This window comes from Mustelus asterias, chromosome 1 (assembly GCF_964213995.1).
Source record: "Mustelus asterias chromosome 1, sMusAst1.hap1.1, whole genome shotgun sequence".
NCBI classification, from domain to species: Eukaryota; Metazoa; Chordata; class Chondrichthyes; order Carcharhiniformes; family Triakidae; genus Mustelus; species Mustelus asterias.
The window spans coordinates 78036872-78059905 of NC_135801.1; positions in this window are offsets into that span (position 1 = coordinate 78036872).

Consider the following 23034-nt stretch of genomic DNA (forward strand, 5'->3'; position numbering starts at 1 on the left):
AGGCCCCGGGCTGCAGGCTTCGCCGCCGTTGCCGAGAGTGAAAAATTGATAGGTACATGTCATTGCTTACATCTAACCCAGCACCACCTCCACACCCCCCCCCCCCCCCCCCCCCCCCACTGCCCACCGCAACCAACAATCCCTCACTGGGACCAGTAACTCCACTTGTGGATGTTGGCAACACCACACAATCTGTGGTGCCAGGCATCATCTGATTAGGTTGCCTGCCATTGGCATCATTAACACGGCAGGCAGGGAGACCATGCAGGTTGGTGTGCGGGCGTGGCCATTGTGCTTCCTTGAGCCATTGCCATGAATGCAACTACAGCATTCCCTTCCAGGCCTGCGTTGCAGGTCAGGGACACGGGGCAGGGACAAACTCCTAATTATCACAAGATGGGTTCCCATTCACTGCAGAGTACCTGCTGTATGAGTGTCTGTGTTAATCTGAGCACCCCTGCTTGCAGCACCAGCTGCCTGAACTGATTAACCCTCAAGCAGCACAAGGTGCAGTCCCCCTGCCCCCACCTCCCTAAAACCCCAGGTCACACAACTTCAAGCTGGCCCTTCAACCCACATGAATCTTTCCCTTCCCCACCCTCTCTCAGCCCACCCCCTCACCCTTCCCCACCCTCTCCTAACCCCCCCCGCCCCCCAACCTCGAGAAATATCACAACAGGTTAAAGGGTCTGGGCTGGCCGTAGTAGCGAGTCTTTGGTGAAGGCTGGAGGATGATGGTGACTCGTTGTAAGGCACATTGGGATCCTGTCCCTGGTGTCACTGAAGTCTGGCTCCTACCTGTTCTCCGAATGCAAACTGCCACCTGGGCTCATGGAGCAGTAAGGTTTGGGAACACAAGGGTGTGGGCCAATGGGTCGGGGGCGCCACTGGGAGTGGGGGGTGCATGATATGGGGTTGTGTTTGACTAAGGGTCCAGTAGGGCAGGGGGCAGTGGATGGGACATACATCACCCTGCCATTCCCACGAGGTGAGGGGCAACCATTTATTAACAGAAAGAGGTTCCACTTACTCAATGTCCAAATCGTTTGTGACCACCAGCAGATCATCATGCAGGTCTGTGCATGCCACCCAGGGAGTGTCCATTACAGCTTTGTCCTGTGGGAGTCGGACATCCCTGAGCTCTTTGAAGACCAGCCCAGGCTGCTGGGATGGCTCATGGGGGACAAGGGCTACCCGCTGAGGTCATGGCTCCTGACGCCAATGCAGAAACCCAAGACTAAGGCGGAGACCCGTTATAATGAGGCCCACGCTGCCACCCAGTCCATAGTGGAACGGTGCATAGGCCTGTTGAAGATGCGATTCCTGTGCCTGGACCGCTCTGAGGGAGCCCTCAAGTATGACCCTGTGCGGGCCTCACACATCATAATAGTCTGCTGCATCCTGCACAACATCGTGCAGCAGCAGGGAGGCCAACTGGAGGAGGAGGAGGATTGGCAACAGGCAGAGTTTGAAGATTTGCCACACGAGGAGCCGGAGGATGGAGGACAAGCAGCGATGGCAGGGCAGCAAGGGAGGCCCTGATAGCAGCCCGCTTCACGTAGCTGGTGCCGTGCAGTGCGGGGGCTGCTCCCACCACCCTTCCACCACACCCCAGGAGCCACTGCAGCCACCACCTCCCACAACCCCAAACTGGCCCCTCAACCGACATGAATCTTTCCCTTCCCCACCCTCTCTCATCCCACCCCGCCCCCCCCCAACCTCGAGAAATATCACAACAGGTTAAAGGGTCTGGGCTGGCCGTAGTAGCGAGTCTTTGGTGAAGGCTGGAGGATGATGGTGACTCGTTGTAAGGCACACTGGGATCCTGTCCCTGGTGTCACTGAAGTCTGGCTCCTACCTGTTCTCCGAATGCAAATTGCCACTTGGGCTCATGGAGCAGTAAGGTTTGGGAACACAAGGGTGTGGGCCAATGGGTCGGTGGCGCCACTGGGAGTGGGGGGTGCATGATATGGGGTTGTGTTTGACTAAGGGTCAATTGGGCAGGCGGTCTATAACATTTGGCTGAGGGGCTGGTATCGCGCAGCACAGCAGTCTGTGCCTCATTGCATGGGATTGGGACGCACTCAGCTCTGTGGGGGGAGAATCAGAGACAGATTAGTCACTGCTGTGAGGTGAAAATAACATTTTATTGTGCTCTTAACATTGACCAAAACTTAACCCTGACTACTGGTGACCTTCTCCCGTGCTGTCTTAGTGAACCTACAGCTTTCTAATATTGTGCTTCGACTAGATGCTCCCCCAGGATGCACATCGGAGGTGGAAGCACCCAGCTGTGGTGCACGCTGTGTTGTTTGCGATACACTTGGCGGCTGTCCCCTGGGGAGCCGAGGTCTGGCGGGCCCCGGCCAACTTGCAGATGACACTGATGTTTCTGTGCCACCCTGTTCATCCAGCTGGCCCTCAGATGCCCCGGTGTGAGGAAGGGGGGAATGGGAAGGTCTCGGGACGTCCAGAGTCTCCTGGATGGAAGGCCCCGGCATGGGCTCTAGCTCTGCCTTCTCCCTCGAAGTGCCCAGATGTTCCGAGGACACTCCATGGGACACCAAGGTAGCTGGACTGAGCTCTAGAAGCTCCAGTGTCACCTGGCTTTGCCAGTCCTGGAGGCGCAAATGAATCTGCCCCATGATCTCTGATCCCTCAGCCCTGGCCTTCTGAGACTGAGCCAAGCTCTGGAGACCCTCCACTACAGCATTCTATGAGCGAGCCAGGCTCTGGAGCCCCTCAGCAGCAGCTCTCTGAGACTGGGCTAAGTTTTCGAGGCCCACAGCCACGGCCTGCTGTGAATCCAGAATCCCCATGAGAACCCCAGCCAAAGCCAGTGGTGTCTCCAACGTGCCCCGACACCCGTGGCCATGGACCAATGTGCCTCCTGCATGCCGGCGACACCCTCGGCCATGGTCCGCTGTGTCTCTGCCATGGTCCACTGTGACTCCAGGATGGCCTGGGCCCTGTCACCCATGAGGCTAAATCCCTGTGCCGGACTTTCCACTGCGGACACCACCCTTGTAGTGTTGGCCTGGTTCGCACGCTGTGCTGGCACCACCTCCTGCGACAGCACTCTGTTTGTCGCCTCTATACAGCATTGCAGTTGCAGCATGGTTGCTGACAGAACATCCACAGCTCCCCGGGTTTCCTGATGCATTTCCATCAGCTTTGGGATGAACGAACCCTGGGGCCCGGCATCTGGTTTGAGGCCAAATGAATCCTTGCCTCCGGCAGACTTCCGTGTGCCCGAGCCCTCAGACGTTCCCGCCTCCACATCAGCGGCTGTGATGTTCTCACCAATAAGTGACACCGAAGCCTCAGTGCTAACATGACCCACTGCCATGATGCCTGTGCCGAGTCACTGGTGCTGTCCTCAGAGGATTCTTAAGGGCCTCCCTCCGAGGTGTCGTCCAAGGTGCCCTGGGAGTTGGTTGGGAAGCAGCAGTGAGGAGGGGGTTGGGGGGGCGGGGGTGCGGGGGGGGGGGGGGGGGGGTGGCGTTGGCTGAGACACCCGAAGGACCTGGTTCCTCAGGGTCCATCATTGTAAAAAAGAACACACATTTGGGGAAGAGAAGGAAAGCAGCCCGTACAGCATTGCACTTACTTCAAAGAAGACTTAGGAATAGGGTTAAACTGATGCACAATTGCATGTCAGTCACCATCCCCCTGCCAGCTCCAGGGCACGCTGGTCACAGACCGTCAGCAGCCGCAGCTCAGGAACACCGCTACCAGTCTTTGCCCTCTCACGGTGGTTGTGCGTGTTTTTCTCCTGTGGGGACATAAGGGGGATTGAAAGCATGGATGTATGGAAGGGCATGGGGTGCAATGTGTGTCTGAGTTAGGGAGCTTGTTGATGCACTATCAATCGAGTCAAGACCAGTTGTGAGCAAGACAAATAGGCTTTTATTGGCAAGAACTTGGAGCCATCCCTGTCGGTGATCTGGTCTGTACTGAAAGCAAGGGGGGAGGAGCCACCGCCTTTATACCCAGACCAGGGGGAGGAGACTTGGGCGGAACCAACAGGGATGTGCCACATATACAGGTACTGAGAAATACTAACTACGGTGGTTAACCACTACAGATAACGGATAACAGTGGTTTACCACATTCACCCCCTGTTTAAAAAAGAGTCCGGCGGGGGTGAGGCAGAGTGAACAATATTTACAATATTTACAGATTTAGTCTATCCGGGGGCCTGCTCTTCCGCTGCGATCTCCGTAGTGCCGGTTCCGACGTGGTTTCAGGTCGCGGTGTCATTTTGAGCGCCGGAACGTAGCTGCCATCCGTGGTCTCGTCCGCCCATCGGGTGCGTGGTGCCGACTCCTGGGGCTCAGGCGAGCTGTACACGGGGGCGAGAGGAGTGAGCAGTGGTTCTGACATGGTAGGGACAAAGTCGGGAGTTGGGGGTGAGGGGTTGGGGGCTATAGAGGTCCCTGAGTCACCTGCGGGCGCTAGGTCACGGATAGATACCGTGTCCTCCCGCCCGTTGGGGTACAGCATGTAGGCGTACTGGGGGTTGGCGTGGAGGACTTGTACCCTCTCGACAAGGGGGTCAGACTTACGGGTTCTGGCATGCTTCCGAAGAAGGACAGGGCCCGGGTATGCCAGCCACGACAGTAGTGAAGTCCCTGAGGAAGACTTCCTGGGGATCACGAACATCCGTTCGTGGGGGGTGGCATTGGTTGCCGTGCACAGGAGGGACCTAATGGAGTGTAGTGCCTCCAGTAGGACCTCTTGCCAGCGGGTGACTGGAAGGCCTTTAGACCGTAGTGCTAGTAAAACGGTCTTCCAGTCAGTGGCGTTCTCTCTCTCCACCTGTCCGTTAACCCGGGGGTTGTAGCTAGTAGTCCTACTTGAGGCTATGCCTTTGGAGAGCAGGTACCGTCGCAGTTCATCACCCATGAAGGAGGATCACCGGTCGCTATGGATGTAGCTGGGGAAACCAAACAGAGTGAAGAGGCTGCGCAGGGCCCTAATGACTGTGGCCGAGGACATATCTGGGCAGGGAATTGAAAGGGGAAACGTGAGTACTTGCCAATGACATTGAGGAAGTATATGTTGCGATCAGATGAGGGGAGGGGGCCTTTGAAGTCGATGCTTAGGCGTTCAAAGGGGCGGGTGGCTTTTATGAGGTGTGCCCTGTCTGGTCGATAGAAGTGCGGCTTGCATTCCGCGCAGACCTGGCAATTCTGAGTTATGGATCTGACATCCTCAACTGAGTAGGGCAGGTTCCGGGCTCTAATGAAGTGGAAAAACCTGGTGATCCCCGGGTGGCAGAGGTCGTTGTGGAGAGCCTGTAACCGGTCCACCTGCGCACTGGCACATGTTCCACGGGACAGGGCGTCAGGTGGCTCATTGAGCTTCCCGGGCTGATACAAGATATCGTAATTGTAGGTGGAGAGTTCGATCCTCCACCGTAATATCTTGTCGTTCTTGATCTTGCCCCGCTGAGTGTTGAACATGAAGGCAATGGATTGTTGGTCCGTGAGTAGGGTGAACCGTTTACCAGCTAAATAGTGGCGCCAGTGCCGCACAGCTTCCACTATAGCTTGGGCCTCCTTTTCGACAGAGGAGTGTCGAGTTTCGGGGCCTTGGAGGGTTCGTGAAAAGAAGGTCACGGGTCTGCCCACCTGGTTAAGGGTGGCGGCTAGGGCGAAGTCAGACGCATCGCTCTCCACCTGGAACGGGATGGATTCGTCTATAGCATGCATCGTGGCCTTCACGATGTCAGCTGTGATGCGGTCGAAGGGCAGCCTGGCCTCCGCCGTCAAGGGAAAAAGGGTGGATTTTATGAGCGGACGGGCTTTATCCACATAGTTGGGGAGCCACTGTGCATAGTACGAGAAGAAGCCCAGGCATCTTCTCAGTGCTTTGAGGCTAGTGGGGAGGGGAAGTTCCAGGAGGGGACGCATACGGTCGGGATCGGGGCCGAGGACCCCATTCTCCACTACATACCCGAGGATGGAAAGGCGGTGTGTACTGAATACGCACTTCTCCTTATTGTAGGTCAGGTTAAGGAGACTAGCTGTGTGCAGGAATCTGTGGAGGTTGGCATCGTGGTCCTGCTGGTCATGGCCGCAGATGGTGACGTTATCCAGGTATGGGAAGGTAGCCCGCAGCCCGTTCTGGTCTACTATTCGGTCCATTTCGCGCTGGAAGACCGAGACCCTGTTGGTGACGCCAAAGGGGACCCTAAGGAAGTGGTAAAGGCGACCATCCGCCTCGAACGCCGTATATTGGCGGTCCTCCGGGCGGATAGGGAGCTGGTGGTACGCCAACTTCAAGTCAATGGTGGAGAACACCCGATATTGTGCAATCTGACTGACCATGTCAGATAAGCGGGGAAAGGGGTACACGTCCAGCTGCGTATATCGATTAATGGTCTGACTGTAGTCAATGACCATTCTGTGTTTCTCCCCGGACTTAACGACTACCACTTGTGCTCTCCAGGGGCTGGTACTGGCTTCGATGATCCCTTCCCTGAGGAGCCGCTGGACTTCGGACCTGATAAAGGCCCTGTCTCCAGCACTATACCGCCTGCTCATGGTGGCGATGGGCTTGCAGTCGGGAGTGAAATTCGCAAACAAGGAGGGAGGGGCAATCTTAAGAGTCGAGAGACTGCAGGTGGTGCGCGGTGGGCAGTTTTGACGCTGCTGATTGCAGACGGAGAGTGGGGGAAAAGGCTCATTATACTGTATAGTGACGCTCTTCAGATGGGTCGTGAAGTCTAGCCCCAGGAGTACGGAAGCGCAGAGGTGTGGCAGCACGAGGAGCCTGAAGTTATCAGATAGCGTGCCCTGCACCTTCAGGGTCACCACGCAGCAGCCGAGGACATTCACGGAGCGGGATTGCGATGCCATGGAGATCGTCTGCTTGATGGGCCGCACGGAAAAGGCGTATCGGCGCACCGTATCAGGGTGAATGAAGCTCTCCGTACTCCCACTGTCAAACAAACAATGCTCCCTGTGCCCGTTTACCTCAATGTCCATCATGGACTTGGCGAGACGATGAGGCTTCGTCTGGTCCAGGGTCACCGATGCCACTGTTGAATCTTGCAGATAGCCGTAGGGGGCTGATGAGGTAGGAGATGGTGGTCACTCGTGGCCGTTGTCATCCAAGATGGCGGCCCCCTTGGGTCGCCGACGGCCGATTACGTCATCCAAGATGGCGGCCCCGCGGGTCGCACGCGGTCGGAGTCGTCCAAGATGGCGGCCCCCGTGGGTCGCACGCGGCCAGGGTCGTCCAAGATGGCGGCCCCCGCGGGTCACATGCGGCGCTCGTGGATTTGGGGGTAAACATACGGCAGGCCTTGGCAGAGTACCCCTTCTGCCCACACGCGGAGCAGAACGACTCCCTCGCTGGGCAGCATTGTCGGGAGTGCTTACCCAGGCCGCAGAAGTAGCATTTCGGGCCTCCAGAGGTTGCTGCAGTGGTCAGGTCACCGGTGAGGCGTGGGGCTGCGTAGGGCTGTGGTACTCCCGGTAGCGACGGCTGCGGTGTCCACGATGCGCCCACGTGGTCAGGTGAGTAGGCTTCGAGGTATTGTGAGGTCACCTCTAAGGATTCAGCCAGTTGCACCGTTTTCTTTAAGTCCAGCGCACCCTGTTCCAGTAGCCGTTGCCGGATGTAAGTAGTTCTGATGCCCGTGACAAAGGCATCCCGGATTAAGTCGTCTGTATATTGGGTGGCAGTCACAGACCTACAGTTACAGTTCCAGGCAAGCAGACGCAACGCGCGCAGGAACTGGTCGACTGATTCACCTGGCTGCCGTCTGCGCGTAGCGAGGAGGTGTCTCGCGTAGACTTCATTAGGCCGTTTATTATACAGGCCTTTTAACAGTTCGATAGTTATCCGACAGGAAGCAGAGAGTCGGAATAAATGGGTGCTTTTCTGGTTGGCAGATGGTAACTAGTGGCGTGCCACAGGGATCGGTACTGGGGCCTCAACTATTTACCATTTATATCGACGATCTGGAGGAGGGGACCGAGTGTAGGGTAACAAAGTTTGCAGACGACACAAAGATAAGTGGAAAAGTGAATCGTGTGGAGGGCGTAGAAGGTCTGCAGAGAGATTTGGACAGGCTGAGTGAGTGGGCGAGGATCTGGCAGATGGAGTATAACGTTGACAAATGCGAGGTTATTCACTTTGGAGGAAATAATAGCAAATTGGATTATTATCTCAATGGAAAAAAATTACAACATGCTGCTGTGCAGAGGCACCTGGGGGTCCTTGTGCATGAGACGCAAAAACCCAGTCTGCAGGTGCAACAGGTGATCAAGAAGGCAAATGGGATGTTGGCCTATATCGCAAGGGGGATAGAATATAAAAGCAGAGATGTCTTGCTGCATCTGTACAGGGCATTGGTGAGGCCGCAGCTGGAATACTGTGTGCAGTGTTGGTCCCCTTATTTGCGGAAGGATATATTGGCCTTGGAGGGAGTGCAGAGAAGGTTCACCAGGTTGATACCAGAGATGAGGGGTGTTGATTATGAGGAGAGACTGAGCAGATTGGGTTTGTATTCGTTGGAATTTAGAAGGCTGAGAGGGGATCTTATAGAGACCTATAAGATAATGAAGGGGCTGGATAGGGTAGAGGTGGAAAGATTCTTTCCACTTAGAAAGGAAACTAGAACTAGAGGGCACAGCCTCAAAATAAAGGGGGGTCGGTTTAGGACAGAGTTGAGGAGGAACTTCTTCTCTCAGAGGGTGGTGAATCTCTGGAATTCTCTGCCCACTGAAGTGGTGGAGGCTTCCTCGTTGAATATGTTTAAATCACGGATAGATGGATTCCTGATCGGTAAGGGAATTAGGGGTTATAGGGATCAGGCGGGTAAGTGGAACTGATCCACTTCAGATCAGCCATGATCTTATTGAATGGCGGGGCAGGCTCGAGGGGCTAGATGGCCTACTCCTGCTCCTATTTCTTATGTTCTTATGTTCTTATGATAGCGGCCGTGTAATTTTCCGCGTCTCAGATCGTAGCATATACTACGTCGCTTACCTGGCCGCGGAGCACCCGTAGTTTGTCAGCATCTGTACTGATGGCAGCGGAGGCTTCGATGTAATCCTCGAAGCATTGCAGCCAGTAGTCAAACGTGTTGGACGCTCCAGCAGCTTGTGGGTCCAGATTCAGCCTTTCGGGTTTTAGTAACTGCTCCATTTTTCAAAAAACACTTGCTAATAAAATTGATGCACTATCAATCGAGTCAAGACTAGTTGTGAGCAAGACAAATAGGCTTTTATTCGCAAGAACTTGGAGCCATCCCTGTCGGTGATCTGGTCTGAACTGAAGGCAAGGGGGAGGAGCCACCGCCTTTACACCCGGACCGGGGGGAGGAGTCTTGGGCGGAACCGACAGGGATGTGCCACATATACAGGTACTGAGAAATACTAACTACGGTGGTTAACCACCACAGATAACGGATAACAGTGGTTTACCACATTTGTGTTGGCCGTTTCGGGGAAATGGGTCACCACTGGGAGGTGCTGATTGGAGGCGGGGCTGCACAGGGTTGGATGCAGTTCTTTGTGGGGGGTGGAGCGGGCGGTTGTTGGATGCCCTTGAGGTGTCTGGGGATGGTTTGACATTTTAATACAGATGATGTGGAGATGCCGGCGTTGGACTGGGGTAAACACAGTAAGAAGTTTAACAACACCAGGTTAAAGTCCAACAGGTTTATTTGGTAGCAAAAGCCACACTTTTGGTAGCTTTTGCTACCAAATAAACCTGTTGGACTTTAACCTGGTGTTGTTAAACTTCTTACTATTTTAATACAGCACAGTGGGGCAGCACCGTGGCATGGTGGTTAGCACTGTTGCCTCACAGCGCCAGAGGCCCAAGTTCAATTCCCAGCTTGGGTCACTGTCCGTGTGGAGTTTGCACATTCTCCCTGTGTCTGTGTGGGTTTCCTCCCACAGTCCAAAAGACGGGCTGGTTGGGTGCATTGGCCATACTAAATTTTCCCTTAGTGTACCCGAGGTGCTGGAGTGTGGTCACGAGGGGATTTTCACTGCAACTTCATTGCAGTGTTTATGTAAGCCTACTTGTGACACTAAAAAATAAACTTTAAAACTTTAAAAATTTTAAACATGTGCAGGTTTCAGAATGGGATGCCAACTCGCCCTTGCTGCCCAAAGAAGATCGTTCAGTTTCTTGTGGCACTGCTCTCCTGACTGAGGTGTCAGAGTCCTGGCATTAACTGCGGATACCACTGTCTCCCACAATGCATTTGCGGCGGCCCTAAATGGGGAACAGCAGCTGATGCCTCTCCTCCACCATCCCAGCAGGTGGGCCTGCTCAGTTTCGGTGAATCTTGGGGCAGATTTCTTTCGGCCATCTACCCGGCAACCCACGGCTGAGGGTGACACCGGCATCCAGGAGGCACATTGGTCCATGGCCACGGGTGTCGGGGCATGTTGGAGACACCACTGGCCATAGCTGGGGCTCTCATTGGGATTCTGGATTCACAGCAGGCTGTGGCTGTGGGCCTCGCAAACTTAGCCCAGTCTCAGAGGGCTAATGCTGAGGGGCTCCAGAGCCTGGCTCGCTCACAGAATGCTGTAGTGGAGGGTGTCCAGAGCTTGGCTCACTCTCAGCTATTTGTGTGCAAGTCAGCAGTGAGGCCAGTGCTCTGTGTATGAAGGGTGGGTGTGGGGAGGGCCAGGAGGCCAGTGATGTCCAGGTCACTGGGGGATGGGGGATGGGGAGGCCAGCAATGTCTGTGGGGGAGGGTGAGAGGCCAGCGATATCCGTGGCGCCCCCCGCCACGGATGAGAGGCCTGCAATCAGGCCAGTCATGTCCGTGGGGTGTTGAGGCCAGTCATCTCAATGCTTGGAGCACTTGTTTAGCGATCTCCCAGGGATGTGCCCATGTGTGGGGGCCTGTTCAGCGTGCTAATTTCAGCCTCTTCAGTAGGAATAGGCCCCGCAGTGTACAGAGTGTGGGAGATTCATTTTGAAAACCCCCGCTGAAAAAACCAGCGCGATTTACTCCAGTTTTCACGCAAATTCGACACTTAGAATTTTTTGGGAGAATCCTGGCCGTTGTTGGTTAGTGCATCATTGACAACTTACTCCGCATTTTCCTGAATCTTTGTCAGCGGTGGTTCTATTGATAGCACGCACACCTCTGAGTCACAGGGTTCCGAGTTCAAGTCCCACTCCAGGGCTTGAGTACAAAACTCTACACTTCCAGTCCCGTGCAATTCTGACAGGATGCTTTACTATTGGACATACTATCTTTTGGATGACAAGTTAACCCGAGGTGCCATCTGCCTGCTTGGGTAGATGTAAATGTTTTTGTGGCAATATTTCAAAGAAAAGCAGTGGAGTTACCTCTGATGTCATGGCCAATACTGATCCCGCAATCAGTACCACAAAAAATAGATTATCTGTCATTAATACATTGCTGATGAATACAATTAGTGTTTCCTACTTTGCAATAGTGACTACTGTTTAGGAAAGTACTTCATTGGCTGTAAAGCACTTTGTCCTGTCTGCATGTTGGAGTTTGGAACTACACATGGTTGCCAGGAATCAATCCCAAGGTTCAGCAGTGTCTCACTGGACACACTCCTGCAAGCCATGGAGGACAGGAGGGATGTCCTTTGCCCAAGGATTGTGAGGAGGAGGCCCACCCATCTCATCACAACTGTCTGGGAGGATGTTACTAGTGTGGTCAATGCCACTTCTATAGAGAGGTGGAACCCCTTCAGTGCAGGAAAAGAATGAATGATCTAATCTGTGTTGCTGGGGTAAGTGAACCTTCTAGTCCCCTTGCTCACTTCACCGAATGGGGACTGGGGCATGGGCCTTAATGGCATGGCCGCCATCTGTGCTGCCAATGCATAAAAGCCCTTCATAGGGTGCTGGGGTGCGGCCTCATTGCAAACCACATGAACTGCAGTGGGGCTGGTAGGGAGACAACTGTGGCTGAGCTAGCCACATGGAAGGCAAGAATGTCATGGTGGGGGGGAGGGGGGGTGGTAGTGTAGAGGGAGGGGTGCTGTCACTGTAAAGGACTACTATGGATGCTACTGCCACCATGTCTTTGTTACCTTTCTCCTTCTAGCAAGTCTGGAGGGTGCTGCCAAAGTACCCTTAGAGACGAGCAGCAGCGCATTTTTAAGTTTATGTTTAAGTTTTAAGTTTAAGTTTATTTGATCAGTGCCACAAGTAGGCTTACATTAACACTGCAATGAAGTTACTGTGAAAATCCCCATGTTGCCACACTCTGGCGCCTGTTTGGGTACACTGAGGGAGAATTTAGCATGGCCAATGCACCTAACCAGCACGTCTTTCAGACTGTGGGAGGAAACCAGTGCACCCAGAGGAAACCCACAGAGACACAGGGAGAATGTGCAGACTCCACACAGACAGTGACCCAAGCTGGAAATCGAACCTGGGTCCCTGGCACTGTGAGGCAGCAGTGCTAACCACTGTGCCGCCGTGCCGCCTATATGGCACACGGTTGTCAATGGGTCATTGATGGTGATTGACAGCATTCGAACATCACCTTCGTCAGAACTGCTCGCAAACCATCTTTTTCCCTTATGTGTGAGATGACAGCACAAAACTGAGGTGAGAGGGAGAAGACGAGAAGAGACATTTTCAATCTCTGCCCCCTCACATAGTATGAAGAGTGTGCTGCTGTGCTGGCAGAGGAGGACCATGATTGTACATGTGCCGATGGCGAGCCTGGCCTCCCCCAGCCATCCAGAAGCTTAACCTTTGCTCATCAAACCCGAGGGTGAGGCTCTTATGCAATGAAAGAGGCAGCCCATACAGTTACACATTCTCTCCTCTTTCTATTCCAGGTGCCAGCAGGAAGAAGGTCAGACCCCAATCCAGTCCTAGACTGAGTTCACAGAGGACTAGGATGGGAGGAGTTGATCTAGGCCAACTACTCCACAGGTTGCACATTCCAGCAAGGAACACTTATGGGTGCTCAATTCCAGAACATAGAATAACGCAGAAGCAGCCTATATTCACTTCCGGCTGTGGACTGTATTTAGACTGTAGAAAGACTGTTGTCTTCTTTTCACAATCAGTTGGTACTTCATCTCAAAGCAAAACCAAAATCAATTTTTAAACACAGCTTTTCAGGCATAGTTTTTTATGAAGCTATAAACTACTATGTGACCCCTTCTGTACACAGTCCACCAAGGTCAAGAGGTTTTGGGGAATCAGGAGGTGACATATTCTGCACAGAATTCCCTGCCTCTGACCTGCTCTTGTAGCCCCAGTATTGAGGAGGCCATGCCGGTTAATTTTCTGGTTAATGAAGACCCCTCGGGATGTTGATGGTGAGGCTTCAGTAATGGTAATGTGGTATTAGTATGCTTCATGTTGCTCTGAGTTTCATCCTTATTTGCAATTGTTATGTGATGGTGTTTTATTATATGGTATTTTATCTTGTGAACAATATATGTATCTTATTGCTAATTGCCTGTGGTGCATGTTAAATATACCCAGGTACACTCAGTGGAGTTCCTCCCTCATTTGATTCCGTTAAAGTCTCTGATTCAAAAGTCCTGGCAGCTTGTATTATCACATCCAGCATCCCTGAAGATGATTGGATATAAGCAAATGTCAAGTAACCCAGGCTGATTTTCACTTTGCATTTAGCTGTCTATAACCTCAGGCCATGTTTCTGTGTATGTTACAATTGACTCATATTGCCATCGTTACCTGAGAGCTCAGGTGTTTCCACATTGACATCACTGCCCTAAACGATACCCGGAGGGCAGGAGAGAGCCAGCCCAAGGAATAAGGCGGTGGTTTTACCTTCTTCTGGGAAGGTAAACCAGAAGATCACCACCTCCATGGGTTTGGTTTCACCATTAAAAATAACCTGGTTGGTCGTCTCAGAGACATCCCTTGTGGGATAAAGGAACGCCTCATGACCCTGCGGCTCACCCCAGCCCAGATCCAGTGCGCTCCGGTCCTGAGCTCATACGTCCCAATATTGGAAGCTACAGACCAGTCCAAAGAGGAAATTTACTCCTGCCTCAAACAATCATTGGCCTGAGTCCCAATAGGCAGCAAGCTGATCCTCCTTGGTGACTTCAATACCATAATTAAAAAGGGCACAGATCTCTGGGGAGGTGTAATTGGCAGAGAGTAAGTAGGGAAATCCAACACCAACGGCACCGTGCTCCTGACAAAATGCCTAGAACACGGCCTTGTCATAACCAGCACTTTATTCCATCAGGGAGATAAATGCCTCACGGCACCTGGAGGAAACCCACGCAGGCACGGGGAGAAGATACAAATGCCACACAGACAGTGACCCAAGGCTGGGACCGAACTGGGTCCATGATTCTGTGAGGCAACAGTGTGAACCACTGTGCCACCGTGCCACCCATATGTAGTCCCAAAGCAGTGATGGCAACAGAAACAATGTCGCAAGAAAATCACCATGGAGGCACTCAAAGACCCTGATAAAAGAACGCTATTAAGTCAGCACCTCACTGCCAAACTGACGACTCGCAGGGACCAGGAGACATAGTATCCACGGTGCCTGGTCTGTCCTCAAGACTTTGACAATTAGCAACTGTGAAGGGACACTTGGTCACTTGACCAGGAAAGACCAAGACTGGTTCAGTGAGAACAACTGGGAGATCCAGGAGCTGATAAGCCGCAAATGCAAGGCTTTTCTGAACCTGAAACAGCAACACAACTAAAAGCGGAATACAGGAACTAGGAAGAAAGTTAAGAAATTGGACATCAAAGATAGTGATCTCAGGATTACTACCGGTGCCACGTGCTAGTCAGAGTAGAAATGACAGGATGTATCAGATAAATATGTGGTTGAAGAGATGGTGTCAGGGGGAGGGTTTCAGATTTCTGGGGCATTGGGACTGGTTCTGGGGGAGGTGGGACTTGTACAAATTGGATGGGTTACACCTGCGCAGGACTGGGACTGATGTCCTAGGGGGAGTATTTGCTAGAGCAGTTGGGGAGGTTTTAAACTAATATGCCAGGGGGATGGGAACTTATGTAAGAAGTCCGAGAAGGAGGGAGCAAGGACAAAATGTGGGGAGAAGGTTCCAACTACATCAAAAATCAGGAAAAAAGTTAAAAGGAAGGAGAACTCAGGAGATGTTATTAATGGAAGTGTTAGAATTCAAAAAGAAGGTACAAAAACTAGCATAAGGACACTTTATCTGAATGCTTGTAGCATTCGAAACAAGGTAAATGAGTTGACAGCAAAAATCATTGTGAACGGGTATGATTTGGTGGCCATTACAGAGACATGGTTGCAGGATGGTCACGACTGGGAGTTAAATATCCAGGGGTATCAGACTGTTCGGAAGGACCAACAGGAAGGGAAGTGAGGTGGTGTAGCTCTGATATTTAAGGATGACGTCAGGGTGATAGTGAGAGATGATATAGGTTCTATGGAAAAAAAGGTTGAATCCATTTGGGTGGAAATTAGAAATAGTAAGGAGAAAAAGTCACTGATAGGTGTAGTTTATAGACCACCAAATAATGACATCATGGTGGGGCGAGAAATAAACAAAGAAATAACTGATGCATGTAAAAATGGTACAACAAATATGGGGGATTTTAATCTGCATATCAATTGGTCAAACCAGGTCAGTCAAGGCAACCTTGAGGAGAAGTTCATAGAATGTATCCGCGATAGCTTCCTTGAACAGTATGTAATGGAACCTACGAGGGAGCAAGCTATCCTAGATCTGGTCCTGTGTAATGAGACAGGAATAATTAATGATCTTACAGTTAGGGATCCTCTCGGAAGAAGCGATCACAGAATGGTTGAATTTAAAATACAGATGGAGCGTGAGAAGGTAAAATCCAATACCAGTGTCTTGTGCTTAAACAAAGGAGGCTACAAAGGGATGAGGGAGGAGTTGGCTAAGGTAGACTGGGAGCAAAAACTTTATGGTGGGACAATTGAGGAACAGTGGAGGACTTTCAAAGCGATCTTTCACAGTGCTCATCAAAAGTATATACCAGTGATATGGAAGGACTGTAGAAAAAGAGATAATCAGCCATGGATATCTAAGGAAATAAAGGAGGGTATCAAATTGAAAGAAAATGCATACAAAGTGCAAAGATTAGTGGGAACCTAGAGGATTAGGAAATCTTTAAAGGTCAGCAGAAAGCCACGAGAAAAGCTATAAAGAAAAGTAGGATGGATTATGAGAGTAAACTAGCTCAGAATATAAAAACAGATAGCAAATGTTTCTACAAATATATAAACCGAAAAACAGTGGCTAAAGTAAACATTGGTCCTTTACAGGATGAGAAGGGGGCTGTAATAACTGGAAATGAGAAAATAGCTGAGGCATTGAACAGGTATTTTGTGTCAGCCTTCACAGTGAAAGACACAAATAACATGCCAAAAATTGATGACAGGAAAGCTATGGCAGGTGAGGACCTAGAAACTATCATTATCATGAAAGAGGTAGCGTTGGACAAGTTAATGGGGCTAAAGGTAGACAAGTCTCCTGGTTCTGATGGAATGCACCATGGGATGGTGGGACAACTAGCAAATGCACTAGTGGTAATTTACCAAAATTCGCCGGACTCTGGGGTGGTTCCCGCAGATTGGAAAACAGCAAATGTGACGCCACTGTTTAAAAAAGGAGGTAGACAAAAGGCAGGTAACTATAGACTAGTTAGCTTAACTTCTGTGATAGGGAAAATACTTGAATCTATCATCAAGAAGAAATAGCGAGACATCTGGATATAAATTGTCCCATTGGTAAGACGCATCATGGATTCATGAAGGTTAGGTCATGTTTGACTAACTTCGTGGAATTCTTTGAGAACATTACATGTGCAGCGGACAATGGGGAACCTGTGGATGTGGTGTATCGGATTTCCAGAAGGCATTTGACAAGGTGCCGCACCAAAGACTGCTGCATAAGATAAAGGTGCTCTGTGTTATGGGTAAATTATTAGCATGGATAGAGGATTGGTTAACTAACAGAAGGCAAAGAGTGGGGGTAAATGGGTGTTTTTCTGGTTGGCGATCAGTGACTAGTGGTGTGCCTCAGGGATCAGCGTTGGGACCACAATTGTTTACGATTTACATAGATGATTTGAAGTTGGGGACCAAGTGTAGTGTGCCAAAATTCGCAGATGACGCTAAGATGGGCAGCAGAGCAAAGTGTGCAGAGGACGCTGAAAGTCTGCAAAGGGATATAGATAGTCTAAGTGAGTGGGCGAGGGTCTGGCAGATGGAGTACAATGTTGGTAAATGTGAGGTCATCCATTTTGGTAGGAATAAAAACAAAATGGACTATTATTTAAATGGTAAAAAAATTGCAGCATGCTGTTGTGCAGAGGGACCTGGGTGTCCTTGTGCAGGAATCTCAGGTGCAGCAGGTAATTAAGAAAGCAAATGGAATTTTGTCCTTCATTGCTAGAGGGATGGAGTTTAAAAACAGCGAGGTTATGTTGCAGCTGTATAAGATGCTGGTGTGGCCACACCTGGAGTACTGTGTACAGTTTTGGTCTCCTTACTTGAGAAAGGATATACTGGCACTGGAGGGGGTGCAGAGGCGATTCACAAGGTTGATTCCAGAGTTGAGAGTGTTGGCTTATAAGGAGAGACTGAGTAGACTGGGGCTGTACTCATTGGAATTCAGAGGAATGAGGGGAGATCTTATAGAAACATATAAGATTATGAAGGGAATAGATAAGATAGAAGCAGGGAAGTTGTTTCCACTGGCGGGTGAAACTAGAACTAGGGGGCATAGCCTCAAAATAAGGGGAAGCAGATTTAGGACTAAGTTGAGGAGGAACTTCTTCAGACAAAGGGTTGTGAACCTGTGGAATTCCCTGCCTAGTGAAGTAGTTGAGGCTACCTCATTGAATGTTTTTAAGGCAAGGATAGATAAATTTTTGAACAGTGAAGGAATTAAGGGTTATGGTGAGTGGGCGGGTAAGTAGAGCTAAGTCCACTAAAAAATCAGCCATGATCTTATTGAATGGTGGAGCAGGCTTGAGGGGCCAGATGGCCTACTCCTGCTCCTAGTTCTTATGTTCTTATGTTAACTCGAGAGCAAGAAAGCAGCTCTATAGATGCTGAAGGCTGAGGTCTAGCAAAAAATCCACAACCTAAAGAACAATTGGTGGGTGGAGAAAGCAAAGGAGATCCAGCAGTTAGCCAACAACGATGATGCGTAAGGTTTCTTTAGCAGAGTGAAGACCACCTACATCCCAAGCACCCAAGAACATTGCTGGCCAAGAGCAGAGAGATGCTCATCAAGAACAGAGAGACAGTCAGCGCCTGTTGGAAGCAGGACTTTAAAGACCTCCTTCACAAAGGACTCTTTCTTCAACAAGAGTTTTCACGACTCTATCCCGCAGCATGTTACCCATCACCATCTCAGCACAACCCCAACCCGGCACGGGGTAGAAAAGGCCACCCGACACCAAAAGAACACCACGGTATCAGGAGCCGATGGAATCCCTGCTCGAACACTAAATCATTGCGGAGAAGCACTATTGGTGCAAATATATGACCTCATCTCCCTTCTCTGGAAGGAGGAGAACACGCCAGGAGATCTCAGAGATGCCGTAATCATGACCGTCTTCAAGAAAGGTAAGAAGTCTAACTGCAGTAACTACAGAGGAATTTCTCTGCTGTTGGTCACAGAGAAGGTCATTGTGAGAGTCCTCCTTAATTGCCTTTTCCCTGTGGCTGAAGAGCTCCTCCCAGAGTCAATGCAGATTCTGCCCAGTAAGGAGCACAACAGACATGATCTTCACTGTGCAGAAACTACAAGAGAAATGCAAAGAACAGCAGAACCCACAATGAGGCCTTGGACATCCTGGACCACTTCCCATGCCTTGGGAGTCTAGTGTCAAAAGGGCAGACATCAATAATGAGGTCCAGCTCCACCCTCAGCGTGCCAGTGCAGCCATTGGTCGTCTGAGGAAGAGAATGTTTGAAGTCCAGGACCTCAGATCCAGCACCAAGCCCATGGTCTACAGAGCAGTGCTATTACCCACCCTCCTATATGGCTCAGCGACATGGACTTTGTATAGCAGGCAACTCAAAACCCTGGAGAAGTAATTCCAGTGCTACCTCTGCAAGATCCTGCAAATCTATTGGCAGATAGACACACCAACACCAGTTTTCTCGCTCAGGTCAACATCCCCAGCATTGAAACATTGACCATGCTCGGTCAGCTCCGCTAGGAGGGCTACATCATCCACAAGTGTGACATGAGACTCCAAAAACAAGCTCTCAACCAGAGTTGCAACACAGCAAGTGAGCCCTAGGAGGGCAGAGGAAATACTTCAAGGCCAATAATGTTGAGGTAGGGAGGGCTATAAACAAGCAGATAAGGGATGCGTGTAAAAACGGAACGGCAATAATCATGGGGGACTTCAACATGCACATTGACTGGCAGGCTCAAGTCGGTAAGGGTGGAATGGAGGAAGAGTTCTTAGAATGCTGTCGGGATAGTTTCCTTGAACAGCATGTTACGGAACCGACGAGGGAACGAGCTATTTTGGATCTGGTATTGTGTAACGAGGTAGGTATATGGTCGAATTTCTTATTCAGATGGAAGAGGAGAAAGTTTGGTCCCAAACCAGTGTCCTCTGGTTGAACAGAGGGAAATATGATAGGATGAGGGATGAATTGGCTAAGGTAGACTGGGAGAGCAGGCTGGCAGGTAGGATAGCTGAGGAACAGTGGAGGATTTTTAAGGAGATCCTTTTCAGTTCTCAGCAAAAATATATTCCAGCAAAAAACAAGGATTGTAAGAAAAGGGAGAACCAGCCGTGGATAACGAAGGAAATAAAGGAGAGTATTAAAATAAAAACAGCTGCGTACAGAGTGGCCAAAAATAGTGGAGAAACAAGTGATTGGGAAAAATTTAAGAAACAACAAAGAGAGACTAAGAAAGCGATAAAGAAAGGAAGGATAGACTATGAAGCTAGGCTAGCAATTAATATAAAAAATGATAGTAAAAGTTTTTATAAATATATAAAAAGGAATAGAGTGGCTAGAGTGAATGTTGGACCCTTGGAGGACGAGAGGGGGGAGTTAATAGTGGGAAATGAGGATATGGCTGAGTCTTTAAATAAGTTTTTTGTGTCGGTCTTCACGGTGGAGGACACAAATAGTTTGCCAAATATTAACGATAGAGGGTTGGCAGCAGGAGAAATACTTAATACAATTAATGTTACCAGAGAGGCAGTGCTGGGTAGACTAATGGGACTGAAGGTGGACAAGTCCCCGGGTCCGGATGGAATGCATCCCAGGGTATTGAAAGAAATGTCAGAGGTAATAGTGGATGCGTTAGTGATTATTTATCAAAACTCGTTGCATTCTGGGGTAGTGCCGGTTGATTGGAAAACGGCTAATGTTACGCCGCTGTTTAAAAAAGGAAGGAGACAAAAGGCGGGTAACTATAGGCCGGTCAGCTTAACGTCTGTAGTAGGGAAAATGCTGGAATCCATTATTAAAGAGATAGCAGGGCATCTGGATAGAAATGGTTCGATCAATCAGACGCAGCATGGATTCATGAGGGGAAAGTCGTGCTTGACGAACATGTTGGATTTTTATGAAGATGTGACTAGGGCAGTTGATGGAGGAGAACCGGTGGATGCGGTGTTTTTGGATTTCCAAAAGGCGTTTGATAAGGTGCCCCATAAAAGGCTGCTGAAGAAGATTAGGGCACACGGAGTTGGGGGTAGTGTGTTAAAGTGGATTGGGGACTGGCTATCCGACAGGAAGCAAAGAGTCGGAATAAATGGGTGTTTTTCCGGTTGGAGGAAGGTAACTAGTGGCGTGCCGCAGGGATCGGTACTCGGGCCGCAACTATTTACCATTTATATAGATGATCTGGAGGAGGGGACGGAGTGTAGGGTAACGAAGTTTGCAGACGACACAAAGATAAGTGGAAAAGTGAATCGTGTGGAGGACGGAGAAGATCTGCAGAGAGATTTGGACAGGCTGAGTGAGTGGGCGAGGATATGGCAAATGGAGTATAACGTTGATAAATGCGAGGTTATACACTTTGGAGGAAATAATAACAAATGGGATTACTATCTCAATGGAAACAAATTCAAACATGCTACCGTGCAAAGGGACCTGGGGGTCCTTGTGCATGAGACGCAAAAGCCCAGTCTGCAGGTACAACAGGTGATCAAGAAGGCAAATGGGATGTTGGCCTATATCGCGAGGGGGATAGAATATAAAAGCAGGGATGTCTTGATGCACCTGTACAGGGCATTGGTGAGGCCGCAGCTGGAATACTGTGTGCAGTATTGGTCCCCTTATATGAGGAAGGATATATTGGCATTGGAGGGAGTGCAGAGAAGGTTCACCAGGTTGATACCGGAGATGAGGGGTTTGGATTATGAGGAGAGGCTGAGGAGATTGGGTTTGTACTCGTTGGAGTTTAGAAGGATGAGGGGGGATCTTATGGAGACTTATAAGATAATGCGGGGGCTGGATAGGGTGGAGGCGGAGAGATTCTTTCCACTTAGTAAAGAAGTTAAAACTAGAGGACACAGCCTCAAAATAAAGGGGGGTCGGTTTAAGACAGAGTTGAGGAGGAACTTCTTCTCCCAGAGGGTGGTGAATCTCTGAAATTCTCTGCCCACTGAGGTGGTGGAGGCTACCTCGCTGAATATGTTTAAAGCGCGGATGGATGGATTCCTGATCGGTAAGGGAATTAAGGGTTATGGGGATCAGGCGGGTAAGTGGTACTGATCCACGTCAGATCAGCCATGATCTTATTGAATGGCGAGGCAGGCTCGAGGGGCTAGATGGCCTACTCCTGCTCCTATTTCTTATGTTCTTATGTTCTTATCTTCAAAGCCTCCATGAAAAATTGCAACATCCCCACTGACACCTGGGAATCCTTGGCCTGGGACAGTCTGAAGAGGAAGAAAAGCGTCAAGGAAGAAGCTGAACACCTCATGTTTCATCACCGGGAACAAGCTGAAGCCAAGCGTTGATGACAAAAGGAGTGTGTGGCAACATGGGCACCCCACCCACCCACTTTTCCAATCACCATCTGCCCACCAGTGGCAGAGACTGTAGGCCGCGCATCGACTCCTCAGTCACCTGGGAACTCATTTTTAGTGTGGATGCGAGTCATCCTCAACTCTGAGGGACTGCCTAGGAAGTTACAACTTCCTCAGTACTCCTACCTCAAACTTCCAGTTATTACATCATTCAAATAGTAAGTTACAATAATTGATCCTATTGCTCTTTGAAAGATGGTAAAGTGGTGGCCACTCCATAATGCTCCCTCTGATCCTGTTACCAATTAATGACCACCTCAGGATCTCATTCTGTAATGGCTGGCATTTAACTTGCAGTGGGAGAGGCCCACATCAAGCAGTACTGCTTTCACTGTACTGGCTGATGGCAGGCAAGGGGGTGGTGCCTTCTCAAACAGCCTCCACCCCAAGGCCTTCCCATCACTTGCCCACCCAGCTCAGCTCCAACCCTTAACTATGACATGTTGGTGTCTCCTCCCTTTCCATTCCTCCCTGATGCCCACAAGCCTCCGGCTCCTGCCTTGTGGTTGGGGACTGGACACAATCCCAACTGTTGGTACCAATCCCATTGGTGCCATTGGAACCAGGGAGCTGTCAGCCATTTGACTGGCTGACAGTTCTTGGTGGCAGGGCCCCCTCTCCAGTTAATGATGGAAGGCCTGCCTTAAACCAATGGAAGCAACTTTGAGGTGGCAGATAGGCAGGATAGGTTGGATGAATGCACGGCTAGAGGGATGGTGAAGGAGGATAGGTTTCAGATTCCTGATGCACTGGGAGAGTTTTTGGGGAAGGAGGGACCCATACAAACTGGATGGGTTACACCCCAACAGGAATGGGACCAATATCCTTTCAGGGGTGTTGTCATGGCACTGGGAGTAATCCTGAGATTACTACCTCGGAGGTCCTGCTTCTTAATTCATCAGCTAATTCCCTGTATTCAGCTTTCAGGACCTTATCCCTTTTCCAGCTATGTCATTGATACCAATGTGTACCATGACTGCTGGCTCTTCACCCTCCTCCTCC